Genomic DNA, 26,340 nt, shown 5'->3' with positions numbered 1-26,340 from the left:
CCCCAGACTTGGAAAACTTAAGCCTGACTCAGAGGTATTTACTGAAATTATAAGAGCATTAATAATAAAAACACAGCTGACATTAATTAACCACAGTGAATGGAAAATCATGAAGACATGGGCAGATTAAATCCAATTAAGTTGGGTGTTGAGCTGCTGCTAACGCCTCAGCCTTCCAGCCTTCAGCCCTGGCTTCACCCCATCACTGTCCACAGCTCGACCTCACAGTATGTGTGGTACCTAGCACCAGCTGCCATTCCAGCCTTGCTCCTCTTTTTTTTTTTTTTTTTTTTTTTTTGCTTTTTGCTATTTCTTGGGCTGCTCCGGCGGCATATGGAGGTTTCCAGGCTAGGGGTCGAATCAGAGCTACAGCTGCCAGCCTATGTCACAGCAACTTGGGATCCGAGCCGCGTCTGCAACCTACACGACAGCTTATGGCAACGCCAGATCCTTAACCCACTGAGCAAGGCCAGGGATCGATCCCGCGACCTCGTGGTTCCTAGTCGGATTCGTTAACTACGGAGCCATGACGGGAACTCCTAGCCTTGTTCCTCTTAAATGAGGTTGAGATTGCTTAACTCAGCTTCTTGGTTTTTAAATGAAGACAGCAGAGATTAACCCATGACCTGACCCCCCCACTCCCCAAATACATCAGGCTCTCCCACTCATTCACTAGCTGCCTCTCATCCTGGGGTTTAGCAGATGGCCGCATCCAGCTCGTGATCAATGGAAAAGGGGTTCCAGACAAGGGCGAAGCAGAGCAGCCCAACGTGAAAACCAAGTTGGAAGCTCTGTGTATGAATCACCATGGAAAGTGGTTCTTTCAAAGAGAGAAAATGGGAAGATGTCCCTGGAAGGGTAGGGTGAGGTCATAGCACACACGAGCCAGACCAAAGAGTGGGGCTTCTCAGCCATGTCTCCACATGTAGTATTTGAGCAAGAGAAACCTACATGCCAGGAGGACCCCTGACCACAGCCACTGACAAATTCCTAGAAAACGGCACCTGTTCAGTTCTGGTTTTATGCGGGGGCAGGCGGGTCCTGAGCCGTCTGCTTGTCACTGTTGCAGTATGGACAGGGTGATGCTGTGTGGAGAGTCCCAAACAGGAGGATGGTAATCACTGGAGATTTTTCCACAAGCTGGTGATATAACCCATCTGTGTTTCGGTGAGATTAACTTTACAACTGTGTTGACAACCCAGGAGTTAGTGGGGAGAAAAGCAGAGATGGGGACCCTGCCTGGAGGTTATGTGGGCAAAAGAAGATAAGAGTTGGAAAACTGGGAGCATTATAAAGGGACAGATGTAGCAGCTACCACAAGGAAAGAGGAGACTGGACAGGATGACTGGACATAAGAGACAAGGGAGGGAGTTGGAGCAATAGCTTGACTTTTTTGACCCCAGGTGGCTACGGGAGGCATCCTGTGTTATATATATATTTTTTGAGCTTATTTTTGTAACAGTGTCGTTCAGTGAGTTGCGGGTTCTTGGGTAGAATTGGGGGAGATCCTTAGCCCCAGATGAGCTCTTTCGAGTACCTGATTTTTGTCTTAACCCCAGCTTTTTCACATATCTGTTCTGCCTTGCCTGCCCCAAGGTTTAGGATCAGTTCTTAAATCAGCAGCCAAGTCCTCAGGCTGAAATTTCTTCTCTATCCCAGCCCTCTAGTGGAGATAAAACGGTTTAACGTGGACGAGACAGAAGCGTTAAATGTTGCCGCATCTAGCCCGATCAGAGAAGGCTCACCATCCATGCGGTGAGAGCTGTTTCTCTTTCCTGCTGCTTTGCCTCATTACTAGACACAAGCTCCCCACAGCTCAGGGAAATGCCTGGTAATGTTTTGCTGACTTGTCAAATTTTTGCAAGCTGACAGCTCTTCTGAGTTTCATGGGGCCACCGCCTACCGCCTTCTCCATCTTTTTTGGTCCAGCGGGAGAGTGCCAGTTTTGATTTGAGAGAAAGGAGCCAGAAGGCTGTTGGTTGGGAGAGAGGAGGAATGGATCACATTCCCGTTTTACTTTCTGGGGCTCGTCATGTCACGTTTCACAGGCGCCTGTCTCTAGTGGCAGAGCACAGTCTAATGAGAGAAGCCAAGTGCAACTTGCGCACCGCAAGATCCCAGGAACCAGAGTGAGTGCATGGGTGCCTAGGATTCAGGAGTCCATCAACTCCAGGTCTCTTTTCCTTGAATCCAGGCTGGAGCTGGAGAGATGCTAGCAGGGGAGCAGGAAACTCCTAACCACCTCCCTTTCTGCTCCGCTTTCCATGTGGGTCTGGCAAGCAGGCACCTCCAGCCAGAGGTGCAGAAAGTGTGATGAAGAAGGAAGGCTTCAAGTCACCGTTCCTCTGCCTCGAATGCCCTTGACCCTTCTTCTGATGCTGCCCTTGGTGGGTAGACCCTCCTGCTTGCCCGAGTTGACAGCTACTGTGCTTTATGAAAGCTTTGCCCCCTCTCCAAACTGAGCAAGGAATAGGATCCCCCATGGCATTCCTCCTCATTCCAAGCTGTCCTACCAACCCGTAAAATCACCATGATTTTGTTAGATTGATTCTTAAGTAAGATTCCTTTGAAATAGCAAGACGATCGGAAGCCTCTGGCGTGTCTGCGGTGGGGGATGGGTGTACATTTAAACAGAAAGGCCGAACTATTTATAGCCTGTGATGTGTTGCCTTTCAGGGAGAAGGTAGAAGTCAGCTTTGTTTTGTTCCCCGTCTTGTACAGTTTCAAGTGCAGTTTCTCACTGGTTACTAGAAGACTTTAAACGTTTTGAGTCTCCAGTGATATCTATATTCTTTTGATGTACTTTGTAGAGAAATTCAAGCAGGAGCAGGCTTCAGAGTAAGCTCACTAAAGCATCTTGGGCTTTTTGATCACTTTCCATTAGCATGAACAGTAATCTCTGTCCTGTCGGATTTTGTTTGAAAGGGCGTTTGCTGTTTAATGACGATAAACATGTTGCTGGGTGTTTGAAGACGTCTTCTCAACTCGAGGACTGAAAATTTCCTACGTGAGGTTAGCTCAGTGGTCAGAGAGGGGATTCTCAACGCCCCAAATGTTTCCCTAGCCATTGGCGGACCTTTTGAAAGGTGCTGGCGCTAAAAAACATAGAACCCGAGTAGATAATGCCACTGGCAAAGCCTTCTGTTTCAATGCTGAGTCCCAGGGGGCCACATCGTTATTGCTACATAGTATTTAGTTAAAGGAAACCTGAGTGTAAGGAGGACACGTGATCACAGCCACTAACACATTCCTAGAAAGTGATGCTTGCTCATTGCTCGTTCAGTGGTGGTGGAAGTGGCACAGTGGGCGGGGTCTGAGCCCCTTTACCCAGCACTGTTGTAATGCATATTCCACCTTTGCTACTGCCTCTGGCTCATGTGCTCACTCTGACTTGCAGGAGGGAGAGTGTGCCAGCTGCTCTTGGTGTTGAAAAACCTATGGGCAGAACCCTGACAGAGCAGATCACAGGCCAGCCCTGGACTTTGCTTAGCCCATTCTGTTTCTCTTCACTTTCTGACATATTGTGAAGGAAAAAGAAAGGCTTGTATTCTGAAGCTATTTCTATCTTAAAAGAGAGGGGCTTTGGGGAGTTCCTATGGTGGCTCAGTGGTTAACGAACCCGACTAGGATCCATGAGGATGGGCGTTCGATCCCTGGCCTCACTCAGTGGGTCAGGGATCTGGCGTTGCCGTGAGTTGTGATGTAGGTCAAAGACCCGGCTCAGATTCTGTGTTGCTGCACCTGTGGCGGAGGCCAGCAGCTGTAGCTCTCATTCAGCCTCTAGCCTGGGAACCTCCAAATGCCATGGATGTGGCCCTAAAAAAAAAAAAAAAAAAAAAAAAGAGAGAGAGAGAGAAAAGAGAGAGAGGCTTTGAAATGTTGAGAACTTGGAAAATTTTTTGTCATTTAGTATTTGAAATGCCGAGAGTCTATGGAGTACAGGTTCCTAATTGAGAGAGAACAGCGAAGAAAGCATTTGCTTCCCTTTTAATTTCAAGCGCATTCCTTTCCGTGGAGGTGATGTTGAGGTGTTCCTGTGTCACATTCAGCTCTGTCCCGGGTCTGTGATCATCACACCTCCCAGGGCTCCACAGCGTCCGGGTCAGCCGTGTCTTCTGTGGGACTTCTTTAGGGACATGTAAGCAGATGGTGCTTTCAGAGGAGGGAGGACTGGGGGTAGATGCTGGTGAAACCTCTCCTGTTGGCCTGGGCGGCAGGACGTGTGAGCAGCTGGCTTGGAGGGTAAGAACACCGCTGTCGCTGGGATGCGGAGGGGGGCGGGGGCCCTGTGTGTTCCGCTGCTGGCTCCCACCTGGTGGCCTTGGGGTGTCCTGCCCTGTAATTAAACTTACCCTTGAATCTGCACCAAGATTAGAGGGACCTGGTGAGGAGCAAGAGGGGAAAAGAGGTCAGAGCCTCACCCTCGGTGGCCCAGGTGCAGGGAGAAGCCAGCTACCTGGAGATTTCTCTAAGGATGAGCGGCCACTGGGCGGTGCGGAGACTTGACTCTCTCACTTCCTGCCAGTGCTCCTCAGACTCCGTCCTGTTTGCTCCAGGCCTCCACAACCTCACTTTGCTTTCCCCTGCTCCCAGATGGCCACTTTTGCAAGCCGATAGGTTATCCATTTGAATTTCTGAGATCATGAGCTAGTAGTTCGGAGAAGCAGGTGGACGTTTCGGACCTTGCGCGTGGCTGGGATGGTTCTGCAGGAGGATAGCGCGTGGAAGGGCATCTGAATAATGGAGATCAAGTGACCTGCAGGCAGGGTCACCTCGTAACCCCTGGTCCTGCAAGAGCCTCGATTGAGCTCTTTGATGCAGTCGCTCCTGTGTTGCAAGACAAAAGAGGTTTTGGATAATTGGTAGCATTGATGTTTTTGCTCTTTGTCTGTTTCTGTTTCTGAGAGGAACAGGAGATTGAAGCAGTTGCCCTGTTAACTCCCATGAGAGGTACCGTCTCTGAATTGCCAAGTTAGGATAATTCGATTCGCATGCGAATGCCCCCTAGTGGCGGGCATGGTGCCCTTTAAGATGGCCTGTCCCTATGGCTGCTGCTTCCCAGCTCCAAGGAAACGAAACACCTACTTCCCAGGAGTTGAGAAACGTGTCCCATCAAGTCTGGATTTCTCTCTTCTGCTTGGTCTGCTACAGAAATCCAAAGCTTTGTGACCAAACAGAGAGCGTGGTGCTGTTGCTTCATCAAATGAAGATAAATTTTACATCTGTGGCACATCGGCAATACACGCTTACAGAAGCCTCTTTAAAGCTTTGATGTAGATATTTTCATGGCCACCCAACTCATGGAAGGAGAATTATAATATTGATGATAGTGGGCAAGTCCTTCGCTGGCTTTCTACCCTTGAATAGACAAGCTTTGTAAAATGTTAAAATCTTCTCAGCTGCTTAGTTGGCCAAGGCACAGATAGTTTTCCTCACTCAGAAGGTGGATAGTTTTAACCTTTTGCTGACTATAGCTTTAATAGAGTTTTATGTAAGGAAAGCATTATTCCCTCACAGTTGTCTTTGGATAAATTGTGTAAATTATGTTCTAGTTTTGATAACTTTTTTTTTTCCCTAGTCGTTTCAGCTAGTCAAGTATTAAATGAGTGCCTAGTGTGAGCTTGTTCAGTTGCATGGGGAATCTTGTAAAAATGCAGGTTCTGGATTTCCTGGTGTGGCTCAGCAGGTTAAGAACCCAATCTAGAATCTGTGACGATGCGGGTTTAACCCTTGGCCTTGCTCACAGGGGTTCAGGATTCGGCATTGCTACAAGCTGCGGCGTAGGTTGCCGACAAGGCTCGGATCAGGTGTTGCTGTGGCTGGCTGTGGCTGTGGTACAGGCTGGTAGCTACAATTCCCACTTGTGGATTCCTGCTGAGGATGGAGGAGAAGGGAGAGGTGGTCACCAGGCCCATTCCCAGGTTTTTGGCTTGAGCAAGTGAGGGAATGAATGTGTTGTTCATAGAGAGGGGGCCCAGAGCTTTGCAAATGTCAAGTTTAAGGTGTGCAGGAGACATGCCTTTTTTAAAACAATTGTGGTAAAATGCTCATAAAACGTGCCATCTTAATCATGGGTAGATGTTTGGTTCAGTGGTGTTAAGTACATACGTGTTGGGCAACCAGTCCCCAGAACTCAATGTCATCCTGCAAGACTGAAACTCCATATTCATGAGCCAATAACTTCCCATTCTTCTTCCCGCAGCCCCTGGCCAGCACCATTCTACTTCCCGTCTCTATGTTGCTGGCTCTAAGTTGATGACGCTCAATACCTCTTATAAGTGGACTCTAGACACTTCATATAAGTCATCCTTTTGTGACTGATTTCTTAGCACAGTTTTCTTAAGGTCCATCCATATTGTGGCATGTGTCAGAATTTCCTTTTTAAGGCTGTATAATATTCCATTGTGCACATAGACTCCATTTTGTTCATTCACACTTGGGCTGCTTGCAACCTTTTGGTTTAGGTGAATAATGCCGCTATAAACATGGGTATACAAATGCCTATTCGAGTTCCTGCTTTCTGTTCTTTGGTAGTTTTGTTTTTAATGTTTTTGAGGAACCGCCAGATGGTTTTCCACAACAGCTTGCCCCATTTTACATGCCTAGCAGCAGGGCACAGAGGTTTCGGTTTCCCCGCATCCTTGCCAGCATTTGTGATTTTCTATGTTGTGGATCGTAACTCTCTAAAGGCGTATGAGATGATGAGACATCCTTTTTAGTGGATATATCAGGTAAGGTGTTGTAATCTTCAGATCTACAGATGAAGAAGAGGTTGAGGTCTGAGATATACAAGTTCACATTTAAGCTATCGTCCCTCCTCTCAATGAGTTTTTGGGGCCAACTTGACGGTAAACATTTTAAGGACTTAGACATTCATTTAAAAGAATCAGATCTGTACCTCAGCCGGTTAGCATGACAAACATGTTTGAAGTCATCTGTAAATGAACTTCAATTTGCTTCTACTTTCATTAGTATGTGAAATAATTTATTTGTGACTTCCATCTACAATACCAGTGGCTTCATCATTTGAGCCACTTTATAAGTCCTCTCATAGAATTTTCCAGAACACATTATTTTGATTTCGATCTAAGTCCTCTGAGATACGATATGTTTTGAATCTATCTGTGATGCTGTCACTGGAAATTTTATCCCAAGCCACAAATATCACCCATTCCTATATCTATTGATTACATGTTAAAATACCTTCCTGGCCAAAACAAATCACATAGCAAAGCTCACAGTTCATGTGAGAGTGGCTACGGGGAGGCATGATATATTGGGGCCCATTACTATAACAATATGGGTACCAAAGAATATTATGGAGAGATTTTTTTTCTCCATTCTTCCAGTAAGTATGTATTCAGGAGCTATACAACTTAACCACTTACTGTGCTGCTTTAGAAAGCAATCTTTAAAATGTTTTTTTTATTGATAATGACATCCAGTGTTTGCAACTGTAAAGTCGTACTCCCAAGAATAATTACTAGCTAAATCTCTTTTTTTGCTGTTAAGAGAGAAAAACAGCAATTCTGTTAGGTGACTTTTGTAAGCATGCAAAACTAGCTTTGATGGAGGTGGTTTCAAGAGAATATGTTTTCCATAAAGAGTACTTTGTTGTTTAAAAAACATATTTCAGAGAGCAACAAATAGAAGCTTCCTATGGACTCAAAAATCGAGGAAATTTTGTCTTTTTTCAGGGGTGCATTTGCGAAAAACCCTGCCTTATAGTCAGGCATACATGGTAAGTTATAAACTTGACTTTGGAGATTTAAGTGTCAGAGCTTCCATGCAGTAGAAGTCCTTACTTTTACTCAGAAATGTTAAGAAAAATGCTTGTCCTGCATGTTTGAAGTTCAGTCTTTCTTACAGGCAAGAGGAACCTTTGAAGGTTCCTTCTGACTGTGTAAAGCTATGATTAGGTGATGCCTCTTAGCCATCCATCCATTATTTATGCATTAGTTTCAAGCACTTTCTATAGTGCAGAAGATGTCTAAGTACAATGTAATAGAAAAGCTTTATTTTTATCAGTTTGCCAAACCAAGGCAAAGAGTAGCGCCAAGATAGTAAACCAAAAAGTGTTGTATTACCTCAAAAATGGGACAAATCCAGTTTGAACGTTCTTGACCAGATCGCTTTAGGAATTGAAATCCATTGTATTTTAAGACTCAAACCCTGGCGATCTGTTTCTGCAGCAATAACTTGGGTAAGGAAGACAAGGTTCTAAAGCCGCAGCCTTGATAGAAACCATGGGAGGAGAATATGTATTTGATGGCTATCTGGTCATTTGTCGACTCGTCCATCCATCTTTTCATTTATTTGTACCTTTAGGAACTTAATACAGTGTCGATCAATAATCACAGGCGTGCCCTCTACCCTCTTAGTTAGCATAAAAGAGAATCAGGTGAAGTAAGTACTGCCAACATGTTTCTGCCTCTTACCTCAAAGTGAGAAGCTCTTTTATCCTAATGAGGCCCCCCTGGACTAAGTTCATCACTGAGACGCCATCAAAACAAATAATGGTGTGTTCATTTCGCATCTTTGACCTGGGAATTGCCAAGTGCTTTCTGAGCATTAACTCGTCAATCCTCCTAACACTTCTGAACAGGCTCATCAAGATTCTTGACTTCAGCATATAAATGGCTTCTGTGTTTTCCAGAGAATCTGAATGTCTAGGCTACCAGTGAATAAGGAGTGAGAAAGAGGATTAAAACTAAAATCATCCTTTTCTGAATGACTCCCTGGTGGCCTAACCTACCCATAAAATAGCTTTATTTTTCTGGAAAGAAAGGAGAATGGGGAGGTATTGAATAAAACCAGTCTAGAGAACCCCCAAATGACCATTTTTCTTAAAACACCTTCTTCATCGGATTTGGTACTTAATACATTGATGAACTTAAATGATTCTGCCTGCTCACAGTCGCCCACATGGTGAATCACAGCAAGTGGATGAATGAAAACACATCCCCAGCTCAAAGGCCAAACCTCTTTGTTACCCTGGAAATAGTTCTCATTTTTCCAGGGCTTCGGATGGGCCTCCATTCCAGTGTGACTCGGCTTACAATAAACCCTGATGCCAAGATTTTTTCAGTCAGTCCCCTGCCAAAACCACGATGCTCTCAGCCTGGGAGTAGGCACTGTCCCTGTCCCACAGATGAGGTGAAAAGGAGAATCACAAAAAAAGGTTCTTTCTTCCAGGAGGAAACGGGACAGTGTACCCCTCACTGTGACAATAGCGTTGGCCATGCCTGGCTCTGGGGAGGCTGTTATGAGAAAGCAGAGATGTTTATAACGCACTTCGTCTGGCGAGTAAAGCAACACTAAAATGACTTAAGTGTTTAAAAGCTAGAATCACGGTGGTTTGTTCTCAGTCATTTGCAGTTATCACTGAGACCCTAATTTGGCTTCTCCCTGACAGTGCTTTTGGAATAAGGGCTTGGTGACCATGCACATGGGCTAGTTAAAGTACAGTCTTTCAGGAAATTTTAGTAGTCTGTAAACAGTCAACTGCAGTTTTAAGGAACAAAGGCTGCTTTTTCAGCAAATCTGGCTTGTGTTCATATTAAATCCCATTACCCCCCCCCCCCCTTTTTTTTTTTTTTTTTGCAAGGGGAAATCTCAAGATCTCTTTGCTGTGTTTAACTTCCTATTTTAGGAGGCTGCCAGCGGTCTCGTCTTTTCCTATGAAGCCCACAGGCGGTGTTCCCATATTAACTTTTTAAGGTTTGGGATGTCCAGCCTGACCTAATGGTGGAAACTCAAAAACAGTACTGATACGAGCACCCCAGGCACACCCAATAGGGACCTTTTCCACACTGTTTACTTACTTCTTGGTTAGGAAAAAAGAAAAAGCCTGATGGTATGGTGCTGGCTGGTGAAACGTGGCACATGGTAGGCATACTGATGGGTCAGGGTTGACACCTGGTTTATGGATGTGTTGGTAGCCTTCTTTCAGTGAGAGCTGGTTGCCTACCTGGTGTGTATCTAGGTATCCTGGCTGCTCACAGCCGAGAGGCAGAACTTCAGATTGTTTCTGGCTGAGTTTTGGCCCCTCGCTTGGTGGTCCAGGACTCTCGGAAGGAGTACGTAGGTAGCTGATAATGACATGGAAAGCAATAACTGTGATCTCACTTGGAAAATAGAACTAGAGCTACCAAAGCTACCAATGTGGAAGCAAGGGCACTGAACACAGGAAGAGATGGGCTCTTTGTATCATCTGGTGCCCCAGCCAACTGTGCAAAGTAGGCTGCCTGTTCCTTCACCTCTTCCCCACCAGGACCTTGGCGAAGTCAGAAAGCTATCGAATGTTGGGACAGGAAGGAGGTCAGGTGTAGCTTAACTGCATTGGAAGTTTCATTTAACTCTGTGTCGTTTACACAAGGTGGACCTGGCGCCGGAGCAGTGGAGACTTTCATGGGGTAGCAGTTCGCATTGGAGCCCAGCCTGGCGTCTGGGTCACCTGCTGGCCTCTGCCAGTCTCTACCGGCCGCCAGAATAAATTGTCACCATCTTCTTTTTCTTGTGTTCCTGGACTTTGCTTTATAGGCCTCTAAATGTAAGATGGAAACTGTGATCATGACATGCAAACATCTCACAGTAAAAATCTTGGGGTACCAACAGAAAATAGGTACCAGCTTTCTCCAATTTTTCTGAGCCACTGATGGTAAGGTGCACCGTCGATTTAATGATGAGTGTCCTGGGGGAATAAAAAAAATACTATCACACTTGCTCTCGTGAGGTAGAAAACAAGTCCTATGTTGAGAAATGTTAAAACATGGGCAGTGAAATTGAGTGGATGTCACATGTTAGCTCTATGTGTTATCCACAGGCTCTTTTCCCCACATGTGCCTGTTCCTTATGGACATGCTTTTTGTGAAGCCCCAGAGAGTCCTGGAGTGAATGCTGGCTTCTCATCGTTCGTGTTAATAGGGATCAGTGCAGGGCTTCAGAAGGAAAAAAAAAAAAAAATCCAGAAAATTCATGTCTTGCCACCTACACTGCTCGCTAGTAGCTAGGCTGGTAACTGAAGTTTCATTGACCATATGTCTCAACCACAGTGACCACATTTCTCACTAAGAAAGGTCCCAAGTGTGGAGGAAAAGGCGTGAGATTGACGGCAGGTGGGGGCAAAGGGGAAGTGAAGAAGCTGGGTGTTCTACACACCCTAGATCACTTCATACAGTGAGAAGTGTACAATGTATGGATGGGCAGAACTTGGGTTCTGCGAAGAGGAAAAGAGTCCTGGAGAGGGATGATGCTGGTGGTTGCACAACAACACGAGGGCACTCGATGCCACTGAACTACCCGCTTTGGAAAAAATGGTAAATTTTATGCTCTTTATTTTGTCACAATTTTTGAAAAAGTGTATATGTACGTATACGTGCATGAATACTGATAATAAATGTTTTCCATGGGTTTGGTGGAAATAGTTTAACCCATGTCACCCATCTATCTATTGATCTTTGTTCTCTCACGGTCGTATATTAAGCCCCTATTATGAGTCAAGACCTGTGCTAAATCGTACTGTACAATTGAAAATAGAAGATACTCTCTGTCCTTGACTTATTTACAAGTTAATTAACATGGCGTTCCCGTTGTGGCTCAGCGGTAACAAACCCCACTAGAATGCATGCACATGCAGGTTCGATCCCTGGCCTTGCTCAGTGGGTAAGGAGCTGGTGTTGTCGTGAGTTGTGGCGTAGGTCACAGATGGAGCTCAGAGCTGCCATTGCTGTGGCTCTGGCATAGGCTGGCAGCTGCAGCTCCGATTTGATCCCTAGCCCAAGAACTTCCGGATGTGTTTAAAAAAAAAAAAGAAAGTTAGTTTACATGAATACCTACCTCCCACCATGGTGAGGTGAAAATGAATGTATATATGGAGTTAAGACAGTTTCCAGACATGCAGAGTTGTGGGGTGTCTCAGCACTGATGGAGGTGAAGGATATGAAGGGCTCACCTTTTAAGCGGAGGGACAGCTTAAAGCATGGGGCACAAACAGCATGGTGCATAATGCATGCAGTGAACAGTCGGTACTCCATTACTGAGGGCAGTATGTTACATGGTCAGTGGGTTGATGAGCTCATGGGGCTGCGAAATAGAGGGAGCAAAGTGTAAGGGGTCTCATAGGCCATGTGAAGGATCTGAGACTCCTCAGACCAGTGGAGGGCAGAGCACTTTCTCCAGTGGCCGAAGCATGTCTCAAAACCCCCAAACTCCCATGGGGCTGCCTGCAGAAGCCCTTGGTGGTAAAGGGGGGAGGGCGGGTGGCGAGGAGGGGGAGGAAAAATCAGTAGGTCAAGGTGAATGGTCTCAACTTTATTTAATGTTTTGGGTTTCCATGTAAGATTTCATTTGAAGGCAGGGTTCCGGCTTAGAAGAAAACAGTTGAAAAATCACTGTTGGTGGTAAGGAGGAATCACCCAGAATTATCAGAGTTGGTGACATTCTTCTGTTTTAAAAAATCAGCATTCAGCATTCACAGCAGTGAACCTGTTTTCTCCATTTCTGAGCCTCATCTAGCGGCACTTTGCACATGATAAACATTTAATGTTCAGAGGGAATTATTTAAGGGATATGACTTGTGTTCTGTTGCCATAAGGGGGAGTTTAAATAACATATTGCCCAGTAACTCAAAAGCAATTTGTAGAAATATAAACTAACGTTCCCTTATGTAAAATTGTACTGAAATCATTTTTTTTTTCTGAGCTTCCTGTCTGTTGTTGAGACATTAGCTTTTATAATTTGATGCCTTGGACCTGGTTGACAACACGGATTTGGTATGTGGGATTGAACTTTGTGGAAAATCACAGTTAATTGTATTTTTAATGCTTAAAAGGATATTCTGGGCAGGTTTTGTTTCTTGGTGGATGATAGCCAGAATCCTACTGTTTTTCAATTTGTTTAAATGCAACAGCTTATACAACATATGTACATGTTCAGTTGAAGATAAAGGATATCATTATTTTTAGCCTGTTACAAAGAAAACCACATTTTTCTCTTAAATCTCTTGATATAAAGTAATTTGAACACAATTTCTGCACAAATCATTTTCAAGAGATTGGCTGTCAAGTGTATTTTTTTTTTTTTTTAAAGTAGCACTCTCGTAAGAGCCAATGAGACTTTGCAAATTTAGATATATTCTAAGCCTGGAATGCGGTTGAAGATGTCAGTTTTTAAACAGCACTTTGAGAAGTAGTTAGCTTAAAAGTATCGCAATTCAGAGCACACTGAGAATGATTTTGAAGAGTAAAGTCTTGATACACTGCACGAAAGTTGACAGATTCCCTACAGTTAAGAGACAAGCAGCTACAACTCCCACTTGTGAAAACTTTTCTCATCTAACCAACTTCTGACACTGGCCTAAGAAAACCTCCAGCAAATTCTTACTCCTTTCGAGCTCCTAATTACTCAATTACACAGAAATTCTACCAGTTTCTTTATGCGGTAATACAGATAGAGAGTAAGAGTATTGCAGGAGTTCCCTGGTGGCTCAGTAGGTTAAGGATCTGGCACTGTCACTGCTGTGGCTCTCATGACTGCTGTGGCACAGGTTTGATTCCTGGCCCGGGAACTTCCATATGCCACAGGCATGGCCAAAAAGAAAAAAAAAAAGAATAATAACGTTGCTGCCCACTGCCTCTAGTTTAAAGGATGAATACATTAGATCTATGAAAAATGACCAGACTGAATTGTGTTTTTCCTTCAAGCTTGGTGTGTGTGTGTGCGCCTGTAAGTGCACACACATGGCTATTTGAGTGCACTGGTTAAAAGAGGAAAAAGTGACTTGAAACTCATTTCCCAACTTCCCCATTATAACCAATATGCTTTATCAGTTCTCAGTTTTTTCTGCTTTTCTGCTGTGGTGGAAAGGCTTGTGAATGTGCCCCCTGCTTTGATAGGCAAGGTGACAGTATGTAGGTGTTGTGTCCTCTACTGCAAGAATCCGAATGTATAAGCATGGGTGTTTTTGCCTGATATCCTTGGGCCCTGCTGATTGCAATGATAGAGCTTTGTAATCACATTTAGACGTCGGATGAATTTTACAACCGAATGAAGTGTCTGTTTCCTCAGTGATTGTTAGTTTTGTACCCCAATAAAGGTGTTTCACGGCCTGTTGCCAGTCTTAGCACATATTGGAAAGAATTACTGCCCTTTTCCCACCCCCCTCTCTCTGAAAACTCTCCCCAGCTACAATCCTGGAGTCCCGTCCCACCTTTCTGAATTCAGATAAACCCCTGAGGTCCACTTCCCTTGCGTGGGTGGGTGCATGCATGCGTGCATGCACGCACACACACGTCCAGCAAAGAGAAAGAACAGTGACCAGCAGGGGCAGTGCCCACCCTGAGTGCTGGAGAGGATGTGAAGTTGCTGTTTTCCCCCATGAGTCCCTGTACCAACTATATGACTGCGCTCATGACCATTACTGAGAGAAACAGCATAAATGATACAGACTTTGGGGTTGAAAACACTGCCCTGAAATCCCTTCTCGACCGCTTCCACATTTCGTGATCTGGGGCTGTTGCTGAATTCCTCTACAGTCTTGCGAGTAATAATACTAATAATACCAATAATAATCTTCTTTCCCACGGTTTCGGGGAAGATTAAATGAGAACTCAGTTTGGGTTAGGTCGAATATGAAATGATAAAACTTAAGAGAGATAAATGTAGGTACATCCCTAACTGCCTGCAGGTGGGGAGGTGGCAGGAAGCACTGGCTTTGAGACCCTGAAGAATAAGTAGCAATCTTGATGCCTGCCTGTAGGCCCTGGCTCCCCTCCTCACCTGCATGTTAGAATCCTGTTGCCTGGGCTGCACCCCAGACCAATTAAGGGAGGATCTCTGCAGGTGGATTCCAGGTAGCAGTAGTTTTAAAGCTCCCCAGGTAAATTCAGGGTGCAGCCAAGGCTGAGCAGATGATGCTTCAGAGGGCTTTGAAAGTCTCCACTTCTTCTACTGGCTGAATGAATGGTACCTAGGGTTCCATAACCTATACTTTTATTCGGTTTGCTTAAACATAGCAAGGACTCAAGCATCATGCTAAAAGTAATTATATCTGACTTAGTATGAAGTGGATTAAGCGCTCTGCCAAGAGCCAGTATTAACTGGCAGATATTGGGGTGGGAACAGGGAATAGGATCTCTGGAAAGCTGAGGGCAGGAGCGGCTCACTAGGGCAGAAGACACATGGAAACAAATGGCATGAAAATAATGAAGAACCTACTTCGATTTCAAGCAGTGTCAAGCGTCTTGTTGCTTTTGGAAATGAGGCCTTGCAGAAGCATCACCAAGACCTGGTTGACTTCCCCCAAAGCTCAAGATTCTTGAACACGTGCTACATCTTCAAAATGCAGGATGAGGAAAAAAAGGTCCTTCACTTGTTACTGTAACCAAAAGTCAGTTAAGTTCATTTGCAAAATGATACATATTTTTAAGGGGGGGGGAAAAAACTTTAAAAAAGAGAATGGACTAAAATCACTCCAAATTCCAAACCTCTCTGACCTCTATTCCACACATGGGGCTGGGGCAGCCAGAAAAGAGACAGATGGGATACGTGTGGAAGGATGAACTTGGACCCTCACGCCATATGCAAAAAATTAACTAAACTGGATTAGTACCTCAAATGGGAGGGCTAAGCTATTAAACACTCAGAATAAAACATAGAAATAGATCTTCATGACATTGGGTTTGATGATGGATGCTGAGATAGGACACCCAAAGCACAAGCAATGAAAGGAAAAAATAAATGGGATTTCATCAAAATAAAAACTAAAAAAGCACTACCAAGTGGAGTTGCTATCATGGCTCAGCAGAAACAAATCCAACTAGGAACCATGAGGTTGCGGGTTCAATCCCTGGCCTCGCTCAGTGCGTTAAGAATCCAGCGTTGCCATGAGCTGTGGTGTAGGTTGCAGACGAGGTTCATTTCTGGTGTTGCTGTGGCTCTGGCACAGGCCAGCGGCTATAACTCTGATTCAACCCCTGACCTGGGAACCTCCATATGCCTTGGGTGCAGCCCTAAAAAGCAAAAGTTAAAAAAAAAAAAAGCAAAAAACAGGCACCATCAAGGAGTTCCCATTGTGGCTTAGTGGGTTAAGAACCTGACTAGTATCCATGAGGATGCGGGTTGGATCCCTGGCCTTGTTCAATGGGTTAAGGATCTGTAGTCGCCATGAGCTGTGATGTAGATCATAGACTCTGCCTGGATCTGGTGTTGCTGTGGCTGTGATGTAGGCCAGCAGCTGCAGCTCCGATTCAGCCCCTTGCCTGGGAACCTCCATATGCTGCAGGTGCAGCCCTAAAAAAAAAAGAAAAAAAAAAAAAAAAGCACGACAACCCACAAATGAGAGAAAATATTTGCAAATCGTATATCTCATAAAAGTCTAGTTTCTGGAACATGTAAAGACTCTTAGAACTACACAACCAAAAGACAATTCAATTTTGATTTTTAATTTTTTTAGAGTGCAGTCCAACTCTTATTTTGGTTTATTTTATGGTCACACTTGTGGCATATGGAAGTGTCCTGGCTAGGGATTGAATCCAAGCCACAGCTATAACCTGTGCCTTTAACCCACTGCACCGGGCTGGGGTTCAAACTCACACCTCCACAGAAACCCAAGCCACTGCAGGTGAATTCTTAACCCACAGTTAAGAACTCTGACACCTCAGTTTTTAAATGGACAAAGAACTCGAGTAGACCTTTCTCCAAAAAAAACATACGAATGAGTCATGAAGCACCCCGAAAAGATGCTCAGCATCTGTAGTGGTTAGGAAAATGCAAATCAAAACCACAATGAGATACCACTTTATGTCCATCAAAATGGCCATAATAAAAGGTTAGGAAAATAACCAACGTGGTCAAGGATAGGGAGACGTGGCAGCCCCCCTTCAATGCTTTAAAATGGTGCAGCCACTGTGGAGAACAGTTTGGCAGCTCCTCAAAAGGTCAAACCTAAAGTCACCACGACCCAGCCGTTCTGCCCGAGAGAATTGAAAGTGAGCGTTCACACCAAAAAACATGTACAGGAGTGTTCACAGCAGCATTCTTCATGAGGGCCAAAAAGTGGAAAGAACTTGAATGCCTTATCAGCTGATGAATGGATATCCAAGATAGCGTATATACGTGCAGTGGAGCCGGGATTCAGCCAAAAGGGGAAAGAGGTACTGATCCGTACTGCAACTTGGATGAGTCCTGAAAACACGATGCTAAGTGAAAGGAGCCAGACCCGAAAGGCCGTGTATCGTATGATTCCATGTAGATGCAACATCCAGAAGAGGCAAATCCAGAGAGACAGGATGCAGATGAGGGGTTATCAGGGGCTGAGAGGAGGAGTGGGTACAGAGTGACTGTTTAGTAGGTGTGGCATTTCTTTGGGGGATGCTGAAAGTCTTCTGGAACTAGATAATGGTGATGGTTCATGAATGTAATAAAACCACTGAATTGTACACTTTAAAAATGATTAAGATGGCAAACGTACTGTTAAGGGAATTCTTTCCTTCAATTATATATCTCTCTGACCCCACCTGTTCAAAAGTGATGCTGCACTTTGGCAAACAATCTGTTTAGCCATTTCTAAAGGTCTTATTCCAACACTTAGCCTTTGTTTTTGTTTTTTTTTTTAAATAACAGTTTTATTTTTTATTTTATTTTATTTTTTTTTTTGTCTTTTTGCTGTTTCTTGGACCGCTCCCGAGGCATATGGAGGTTCCCAGGCTAGGGGTCAAATCGGAGCTGTAGCTGCCAGCCTATGCCAGAGCCACAGCAACTCGGGATCCGAGCTGCGTCTGCGACCTACACCACAGCTCAGGGCTGAGCAAGGGCAGGGACCGAACCCGCAACCTCATGGTTCCTAACCGGATTCGTTAACCACTGCGCCACGACGGGAACTCCTCAACACTTAGCCTTTGTAATCTCACTCTTAGACTTTTTTTCCGTCCCGTGTGAACTTCTGCAGGGAGTCATCTATGCTGTCTTCACTTCTTACCAGCACTTCATTCATCACTCTTCGTTAGGCTTTGGTCCCCAACAGAGCTGGTGGAAACATGACAGTCATGTCAAACATCCATCTGCAGATTCTTTCCTGACCCAGAAAGTTCCGAGTCTGCCCACCCAGCAGCTCAGTGCCTCTTGCGTCCCCCAGGAAGCCTTCCAGTTTCTAAAAGGCGAAATCAGGTTTCCAGGGTGGCAGTTGATGTCCTCATCCACCGCAGCATCAGCCCAGACTGTCAACTCGTGGGAACACAGGAGAGAACCTACACAGCTTGTCCTGGCAGGCCCAGGTGACTCCCGCAAACTCAGTGCAGTGAAAGTCACACACGCGGAAACGTCCATTTGTGTGAGAAGATGTGATGCTATCACTCACAGAACTTGAGTTCTTTTCATTCTGGCGAAGAGTCAGCTCTGATATCCTTGGACATGGATCTCTGAGCCTACGCAGTGGTCCAAAGAAATTCTCTTCACCATTCTTTTCATTTTTTTTTTTCTCCCTCTCTTTTTCTGCTGGGGTCAGCAGAAATGGGAATCTTTTTTTTTTTCTTTTTAGATGAGTATTATGATGATGATTATACTGAAAGACCTGTACCAGAGGAATGCTGCGATCTGAATTAAAAATAGCTTTTTTCTGTCCTCCCACACACAGCACTTGAGTGCTCTGAATGCCTTTTATAAATGCAGACTTTCTGCCTGGCTAGATAAAAGAAGCTGTCACTTCATTTCCATAACGGAGTCATTCCCGGGAGAATTCCATTGTTTTAGCAATAGAATTTTTGTAAAAGGCCTCTTATTTTGCCTGAAAAAGGTAACAAAAATGAACTTTGGAGAGCTTATTCGACACAACAATTAAGGAGCGAGAGATTTTTCTCCTCTTTTGATATGTGAGGCTTCTAAGTGTGTGATATTAGGATAAACCCCGAAACCTGGAAGATGAAGGTGGCAGGGAGAAAGCCTATTGTTCTTTCTCCTAATAGGAACGGGGGTGTGTGATTCCCTAGAATGTGGGTTCCAGACACATGTGACAAACAGGTGTCTCTAATTCTAAAGTTTTAAGTATTTATTTTTAAAGCGAAGAAGGAAACTTCTAGGATGCTTAGTGTGTAAGGAAAACTCTTGTGATTTTTAATGAAACCTGATCATCAGGTGTTTTAATTGAGTTTCAGGACTCTGAAGGCCAACTGTGACTATCTCTTGACAGGGTCCTGTGCTTAGAAAATAATGGGTTGATAGCATCCTTTATTTGACCTTAAAACACTGTAGCAAGTGGAAGTATAAGTCTAAGCTTCTACTCCTCACCCCAGACAGGCCAAGAAATCAAGAGAGGAGATGTTGGAGGCAAGGAACAGTGACCTTATTGGGAGCCAGCAGAGCAAGAAGGTGGTGGACTTATGTCCCAAAGAACCATCTTGCCTGAGGTTAGAATTCAGGCTTCTTCTATATGGAAAGAGGAGGGAGTACAGTCAAATTTTTCCTGGTTCCCATCAGCCTTCATAGGGGATGTGTTCATTTCTTCCTTCCTGTAGTCATTCACAGGTGAGCCTGGCCAGGATGTTTCCTGTGAGCTAAATAAAGGGTTTTTTTTTTTTTTTTTAAGCTTAATTCATTACCTGGGAGGCAAGCTTCCCAGAGATGCGCCATTATGTATAATTGAAGCTTATAGGCAACATCCCTTTAGTGCTTAACTTATAATAGAAGACAAAGGTTCTTCCCGGTCACAGAGGAGAAACTTGGTTACACAGCATTACTTATAACTGGTTCAAGCAGGCATGGGGGTGTGTGCCTGCTCCCCAGCCTCCCTCCCCTGTACCCACCCCACCCTCCACCCAACGGATCTTCGCTCCAAATATGGTATCAAATCTTCAACTCTAAGTTCACAGGAAAATAATAATTGTGTTTGTTGGTACTTTCCCGGCACCAGGTAAACCCACATCAAAGTCTCCCTGCCTTTGGTGTTTCAACAGGTAATCCCTAGATTTAATGCCAAGTGGTATTTCTGTTACTTGGTATTCACAGCTGAGACCGTTGAAACCTTAGTTTTAAGCTAGAATAGTTTTATTAAGCCTCCTCTAAAAGAAGAGAAGTTTTCAATAGTACCTTTGTCTTAGAATACTTTTGTTCTGATTGCATCAGAAAGTTGTGATGCTGAGACAACAAGGCAGCTACCTGGAATAGTATAAAAAGAAAGAGAGATTAAAAATATCGAGTTTATAGTTTTTGGCTTTTAATTTAATAAAACAGACCAAAAGACACATGAGGTTGATTTAATGTAGTTACAGAAATCGTCTTGGTCCAAACATGCACAGTTGGGTAGTTAACAGCTGCTGCCGAATTTGAATTTTAGGAAAGAATTCTGTTTTTAAAAGCTTTGAATAGGCTTTCATCATGTAACAACACTATAACCTTTAAAGCATGGTTGGAGGTCCTGGTTATAGCCATGCTTTTACATAGTAACTTTTCATTAAATGATGAGGAAGTTGTGGCTTTGATAGACTGCTTTCAAAGTTCAGTTTTTAATATCTTTGGTGACTTCTGTTACTTGTCGCTGTGCAAAATGATGGGGCTGGGAGAGTATCTGGCAAAATGATGGAGCTGGGAGTGTATGTTGATTCTATCTTGTCATTTTACTTTGACTCACTATTTGGTATTTTGTGAAGTCAGGCCAAATAAAATACTTGAGGATATTAGTACTGTGGCAAAAAGAGAATGAGAGGCACATACTTAATTTTCTTTCTCATAAAAAAGAGAGCAAATTGAACAGAAATGGAAGGGCAGTTGTTGCTTGTAGTGGTTACTCATGGGCCATAACACCTCATGATTTATCAACACTTTCTAAGCCATCAAGGCATGAAGCGCAGGCACTGTCCCCACCTCCAGGCACTTCTTGGACCCCTAGGCTAATCACTGACCATCTCCAGCAGACAGGAACAAAACTCTCTTCCCAGGAGAAGGTATGTGATGACCCTGGCAGCCTGAAAGGGACTTGTAACCCAGGGGGTGTGTAGTCGCTTTTCAATCCAGATCGTTTTGTCTCCTGGGCTGCAGTGTCTTCTCTGGGCTTCACCAGCCCCCTTTGGAAGAAGAGTATTAAATAAAGCCAGGGAGAAATTGTCGATATGGAACACATGCCATGTTGGTTCTAAAAATCGTAATTTCCTGGAGCTGTCATTCTATGGCACTTTTTTTGAATTTGATTTTTGTTAAAATATAATTGGTTTACAGTGTTGCACCAATTTCTGCTGTACAGCAAAGTGACCCAGTCATCCATATACATACATTCTTTTTCTCATGCTATCGTCCATCATGTTCTATCCCAAGGGATTGGATGTAGTTCCCTGTGCGTTACAGTAGGACCCCATTGCATATCCATTCTGAATGTAATAGTTTGCATCTACTAACCCCTAACTTCCAGTTCATCCCACTCCCACCCCCTCGGCAGCCACAAGTCTGCTCTCTATGCCTGTGAATCTGTTTCTGTTTTGTAGAAAGGTTCATTTGCACCATGGTTAGAGTCCACATGTAAGTGATATCATATGGCATTTGTCTGACAGAACATTATAAATCAACTGTAATAGAAAAATAAAAATATTTTTTTTTTTTGTCTTCATCTTTTTGCCATTTTTTGGGCTGCTCCTGCAGCATATGGAGGTTCCCAAGCTAGGGGTCGAATCGGAGCTGTAGTCACCGGCCTCCACCAGAGCCACAGCAACACGGGATCCGAGCCACGTCTGCAACCTACACCACAGCTCACGGCAACGCCAGATCCTTAACCCACTGAGCAAGGCCAGGGATCGAACCCGCAACCTCATGGTTCCTAGTCGGATTCGTTAACCACTGCGCCATGACAGGAACTCCAGAAAAATAAAAATCTTTAAAAAAAAGATGTGGTACATATATACAATGGACTACCACTCAGCCCTGAAAAGGAATGAAATAATGCCATTTGCAGCAACATGGATCAGCTAGAGATTTCTGACTTATTTCACTTAGGATGAGAAAGACAAATACCATATGATATCACTTAAATGTGGAATCTATGGCTCTTTAGTGCAGATTAGGTATTTCTCTCATGTATTTTCATTTTATTCTTGATATGCAGACATGCTTTTCTGTGGATGCATAATTGTATTTCTTAGCAAATTTTGCTTTAATACCGGTAAAGAGATATAACCAGCATGCAAATATACACCCCCACTGGGTCTATATGCCCGTGGATAAAGCCTTACCTTTTTGTGATAAGCTGTGCTAATCATAGGAACAGTAGCATGGATCGACATGAATTTTTTTTTTTTTTTAAGTGTGGTTGTCGGATTTTGTCAGCATGTTTATTTCTCTGTGTTCTTTGGGCAGATGGGAATTTTAGTCTTCATAACCTAAGCACAGACCAGTTCATATCACTAGGAAATGTCCCAAGCACATGCTAGATTTTCAAGGACTGCCAGTCTGGAAAAGATTTTGCAATGCATAAATGACACCAATGATCAAGTGCTGATGGAAAAGGGATGGTGGGATGTGATAAACAAATCAGATTGTTGAGAGTATGTTAGGTTTGGGTTTTATCCCATTCATCTGCTCCCTCCAGCTCTTCTGGAAATCCGACTGGATACCTCTGCTCTCAGGAAAGTTCTGCACTGCCCTAGCCATTCCTGGGGGAGGGAGCGTTGGGTCTCCCTGACCGCCACCGAGGCTCCTTTGTGAGCAGGATGGAGACAGAGGCTCTGGACCTGCTGGGCTGGACTCAGCCAGAGGAAGCGTTTCTGAATTCTCTGACTGGCAGCAGCCCTGGCTGCTCCTCTTCTTCCCTCAGAAAATAGGAAGAGTCAGGAATTCCCGTCATAGAGCAGCAGAAGCAAATCTGAGTAGGAACCATGAGGTCGCAGGTTCAGTCCCTGGCTTTGCTTAGTTGGCTTAAGGATCTGGCATTGCCGTGAGCTGTGGTGTAAGTCTCAGACATGGCTTGGATCTGGCATTGCTGTGGCTGTGGTGTAGGCCGGCAGCTGTAGATCCGATTCGACCCCTAGCCTTGGATCCTCCATATGCCACAGGTGCGACCCTAAAAAGACAAAAAGACAAAGAAAGAGGAAAAAAACGAAGAGTCAGCTTTAGTCCCGAGTTGGAAAAAGAGACTCTGGTAGAACGTTCTGTCAATTGAGCAATTTCCCTATTGGTTCACGTCATGATTTTTCTCCAAGTCACCCGAGAGGAGCTCTCCTGTTGGGTGGCTGCAGGGTAAGGAGACTTGAGGATACATCAGAGTGAAAGGAAAATACCACATTCTCAGTCCATTCATCAACAGGTGTTTATCAAAGTGTTACCATGTGCAAAAGCTCTAAGACGCTTCCCCAGAGAAGACTGACTGAGACCCTGCCTGCAGAGTTCACTGCAGTCTGTCTGGGGAAATGGTGCCTGTTTTAGGATAAGGACTGAAATGATGAATATCCTACGGAAAAGGAATAAAAACCATAGGCATTCACAGCTTCCCCCCCTCCCAATAAAGTACTTCTGATTGAGAAAGTTGTAGCACAGAAGGATTAAGGAGAGAATGATGGAAAAAGTAGGATTTGAGTGGGTCTTGTTAGATCCAACTTGATTTTTTTATTTTTTCCTTTTTTTTAGGGCCGTACTCATGGCATACAGAAGTCCTCAGGCTAGGGGTGGAATCAGAGCTGCAGCTGCCAGTCTACACCACACACAGGGATCTGAGCTGTGTCTGCGACCTACACCACAGCTCAGGGCAGTGCCGGATCCCCAGTCCACTGAGCAGGGCCAGGGATCAAACCCATATCCTCGTGGATGCTAGTCGGGTTCGTTAACCACTGAGCCGCGACAGGAACGGGAGCTTTCAGAGATGAAGAGAGAAGCCCAGTTTGGCTGGTACAACGTGCAGAAGGGGAGGAGTTGGAAATGTGTTGGGGCCAGATGATGAAGGCCTTAAGCATCCGACTTTAGATTTTCAGCAAGCCATAGGAACGAGCGAAGGTATGGCACGGAGAAAGATGTAATATTTACATTAGGATCCAACAGCGATGGTGGCTCAGATGGCTTTCAAGGAGAGGACTGAAGGCAAGAAGACCAATTAGCAGGCTGCCGGGAGAACTGAGTCTGAACCAGCATGGCAGCGTGGGAAGAGAGTGCAGGCTTGATGGACTTGACAACTGACGGGTTACGGAAGAACGAGAAGACAGTGGTGCCTTCAGCATGAATCAGTAATCGAAGAGGAGGACCAGTTAGGGGGTAGGGGTGGGGGTGAATACAAGTTTTGAAACAGACATTATTTATATTGCATCTGTCCACCAGCCTGTTGGGAAGATGCCGTGACCACCGATTTAAGAACCATATGCAATACAGGAGAATTATTACAGAAAGATGGGAGTTCCTGTCATGGCGCAGTGGAAACGAATCTGACTAGGAGCCATGAGGTTGTGGGTTCGATCCCTGGCCTCGCTTGGTGGGTTAAGGATCCGGTGTTGCCATGAGCTGGTGTAGGTCACAGATGTGGTTCTGATCTGGCGTGGCTGTGGCAGTGGTGTAGGCTGGCAGCTGTAGCTCCAATTAGACCCCTAGCCTGGGAACCTCCATATGCCACTGGTACAGCCCTGGTAAAAAAAAAAAGGAAATTATTAAAGAAAGAGAAGAGTGTTAAGCATGTAACCTTGAGGAGTATATATCTAGGGTTAGAAGGAATAACGGCAAGGGACAAAGGCTAAGAAAGAGGAACAGCAGTGATAAAAGGAACACCAGCTATAGTACCATCTCAGAAATCAAGAGTACTGGGACATTTTGGTTGCAAGAGACAAATAAAACTTAGAGTGATTTAAGGGGGAAAAAAAAGAATATATATTACTTTTCTGTTGCTAAAAAACAGATGATCGTAAACTTAGTGGTTTAAAAGCACCATTTTTTCAGGTCAGAAGTCTGGCCATGGCTCAGCTAGATTCTCCACTCAGGCTGAAGTCAAGGTATTAGCAGAAGTGCATTCTCATCTGGGGCTCCAGTCCTTTTCCAAAGTCATGTGGTTATTGGCGGAATTTATTTCCTTGTGGCTATAGGACTTGAGGCCCTTGTTCTCCTGCTGGTTATGGGATGGGCAGCACTCTCAGCTCCTGGTGCCCATCCCCAGCTCCTTGCCACGTGGAGCTACTACCCCCATGCTCCTGGCCAAATGTGTTCTTTCTCCTTTTGAATCTCACTCCTGGAAAAGTCTGTCCCTTTGAAGGGCTCACCTGCTTCGGTCAGGTTCACCAAAGGAGAATCTTTCCATTTTAAGGTCCGTTCATGTAGGACCTTAACTTGATCTGCAACATCCTTTGAGAGCAGCAGCAGACATTCGTTAAGCCTGTTCCCTGCTCTGGAGCTTCAGTCTTGTGTGGGCTTTCCTTACAGGTGGTTTTTTTTTTTTTTAAAAAAAAAAAAAAAAAAAAAGCTCTCGCAAGTTCCTGTTGTGATGCAGCGGAAACAAATCTGACTAGTATCCATGAGGATGTGGATTCCATCCCTGGCCTCGCTCCAGGGCTTGAGGATCCAGCATTGCCATGAGCTGTGATGTAGGTCTCAGACGCAGCTCTGATGTGGCATTGCTGTGGCTGTAGCTCCGATTCGACCCCTAGCCTGGGAACTTCCCTATGCTATGTGTGTGGCCCTAAAAAAGAAAAAAAAAAAAAAAAAAGCTCTTAGTAGACCATGCTTCCACAAAGAGGACACCTCATTCTGAGTTTCAGCCAATCAGAGAGAGGCCTTTGATTAGCAAGGCTTGGTTGGGTTGCATGCCCGGCCCTGCATCCAGTGTCATGGAGAGAGGAATGTGTGCTCTGTTTCTCCAGGCCTAGATCATATGTCCAGCTTTGTCCCAAGGCCTGAGGTCAGCCCAGCCCCAGAAGAAAACGGGGAGAAGTTGTGCCAAAAGGTGTAGTTTAGGCAGAAATGCTAGTCTGCTAAACACAAGAGAAGGGAACCTGAAGGAACTACTTTATGAAATATTGTAAGAGTTGGTTAGGAAATGGCCACTGTGTTAGAAGAGAGGGGGCCATTCCTGGCCTTTGCAAGAGAAGGAAGTTCACTTTTCAAAGGTATTGAAATCAGACCTGATGAAATAACAACATTACATTAATACTCTATTTTAACATGTTTTATGGTGAACGTGGGAGGAGTGACAGCCATTTGGGGATGAATCAGGTCTGGGGAGGGTCTTTTCAGGGGTAGCAACGACTGAGTATGTTGATAGGCTGTAAAGACGTTTCTGGGTGTGGGGAGGTTGAAAGAGAGATGGAGGCAGAAGTGACCCCAGTAGGACCTAGAGTCAGTGGGAGACGTCTAGGAGCCGCAAAAAAGTTTTCCCAGATGATAAAGTAGTGTGGCCTT

The 26,340-nt window shown here is 44.7% G+C and overlaps 1 protein-coding gene across 11 annotated transcripts in view; it reads left to right on the top strand.

Annotated features, from left to right (window-relative positions):
* The window catches only part of ATXN1 (ataxin 1), a 430,913-nt gene that overhangs the window by 242,325 nt on the left and 162,248 nt on the right, over window positions 1-26,340 (top strand). The window contains exon 1 of one of the 11 annotated variants that reach the window (XM_021099778.1): window positions 3,819-11,318. The exons of the other annotated variants lie outside the window; for them this stretch is intronic. The gene's annotated coding sequence lies outside the window, so the exon portion shown is untranslated. Of the gene's footprint in view, window positions 1-3,818; window positions 11,319-26,340 lie in introns of those variants that run through there. 11 annotated transcript variants of the gene reach the window in all.

Source organism: Sus scrofa, chromosome 7 (genome assembly GCF_000003025.6).
Source record: "Sus scrofa isolate TJ Tabasco breed Duroc chromosome 7, Sscrofa11.1, whole genome shotgun sequence".
In the NCBI taxonomy this organism is placed as follows: Eukaryota; Metazoa; Chordata; class Mammalia; order Artiodactyla; family Suidae; genus Sus; species Sus scrofa.
This window is presented reverse-complemented; position numbering and strand designations above follow the sequence as displayed.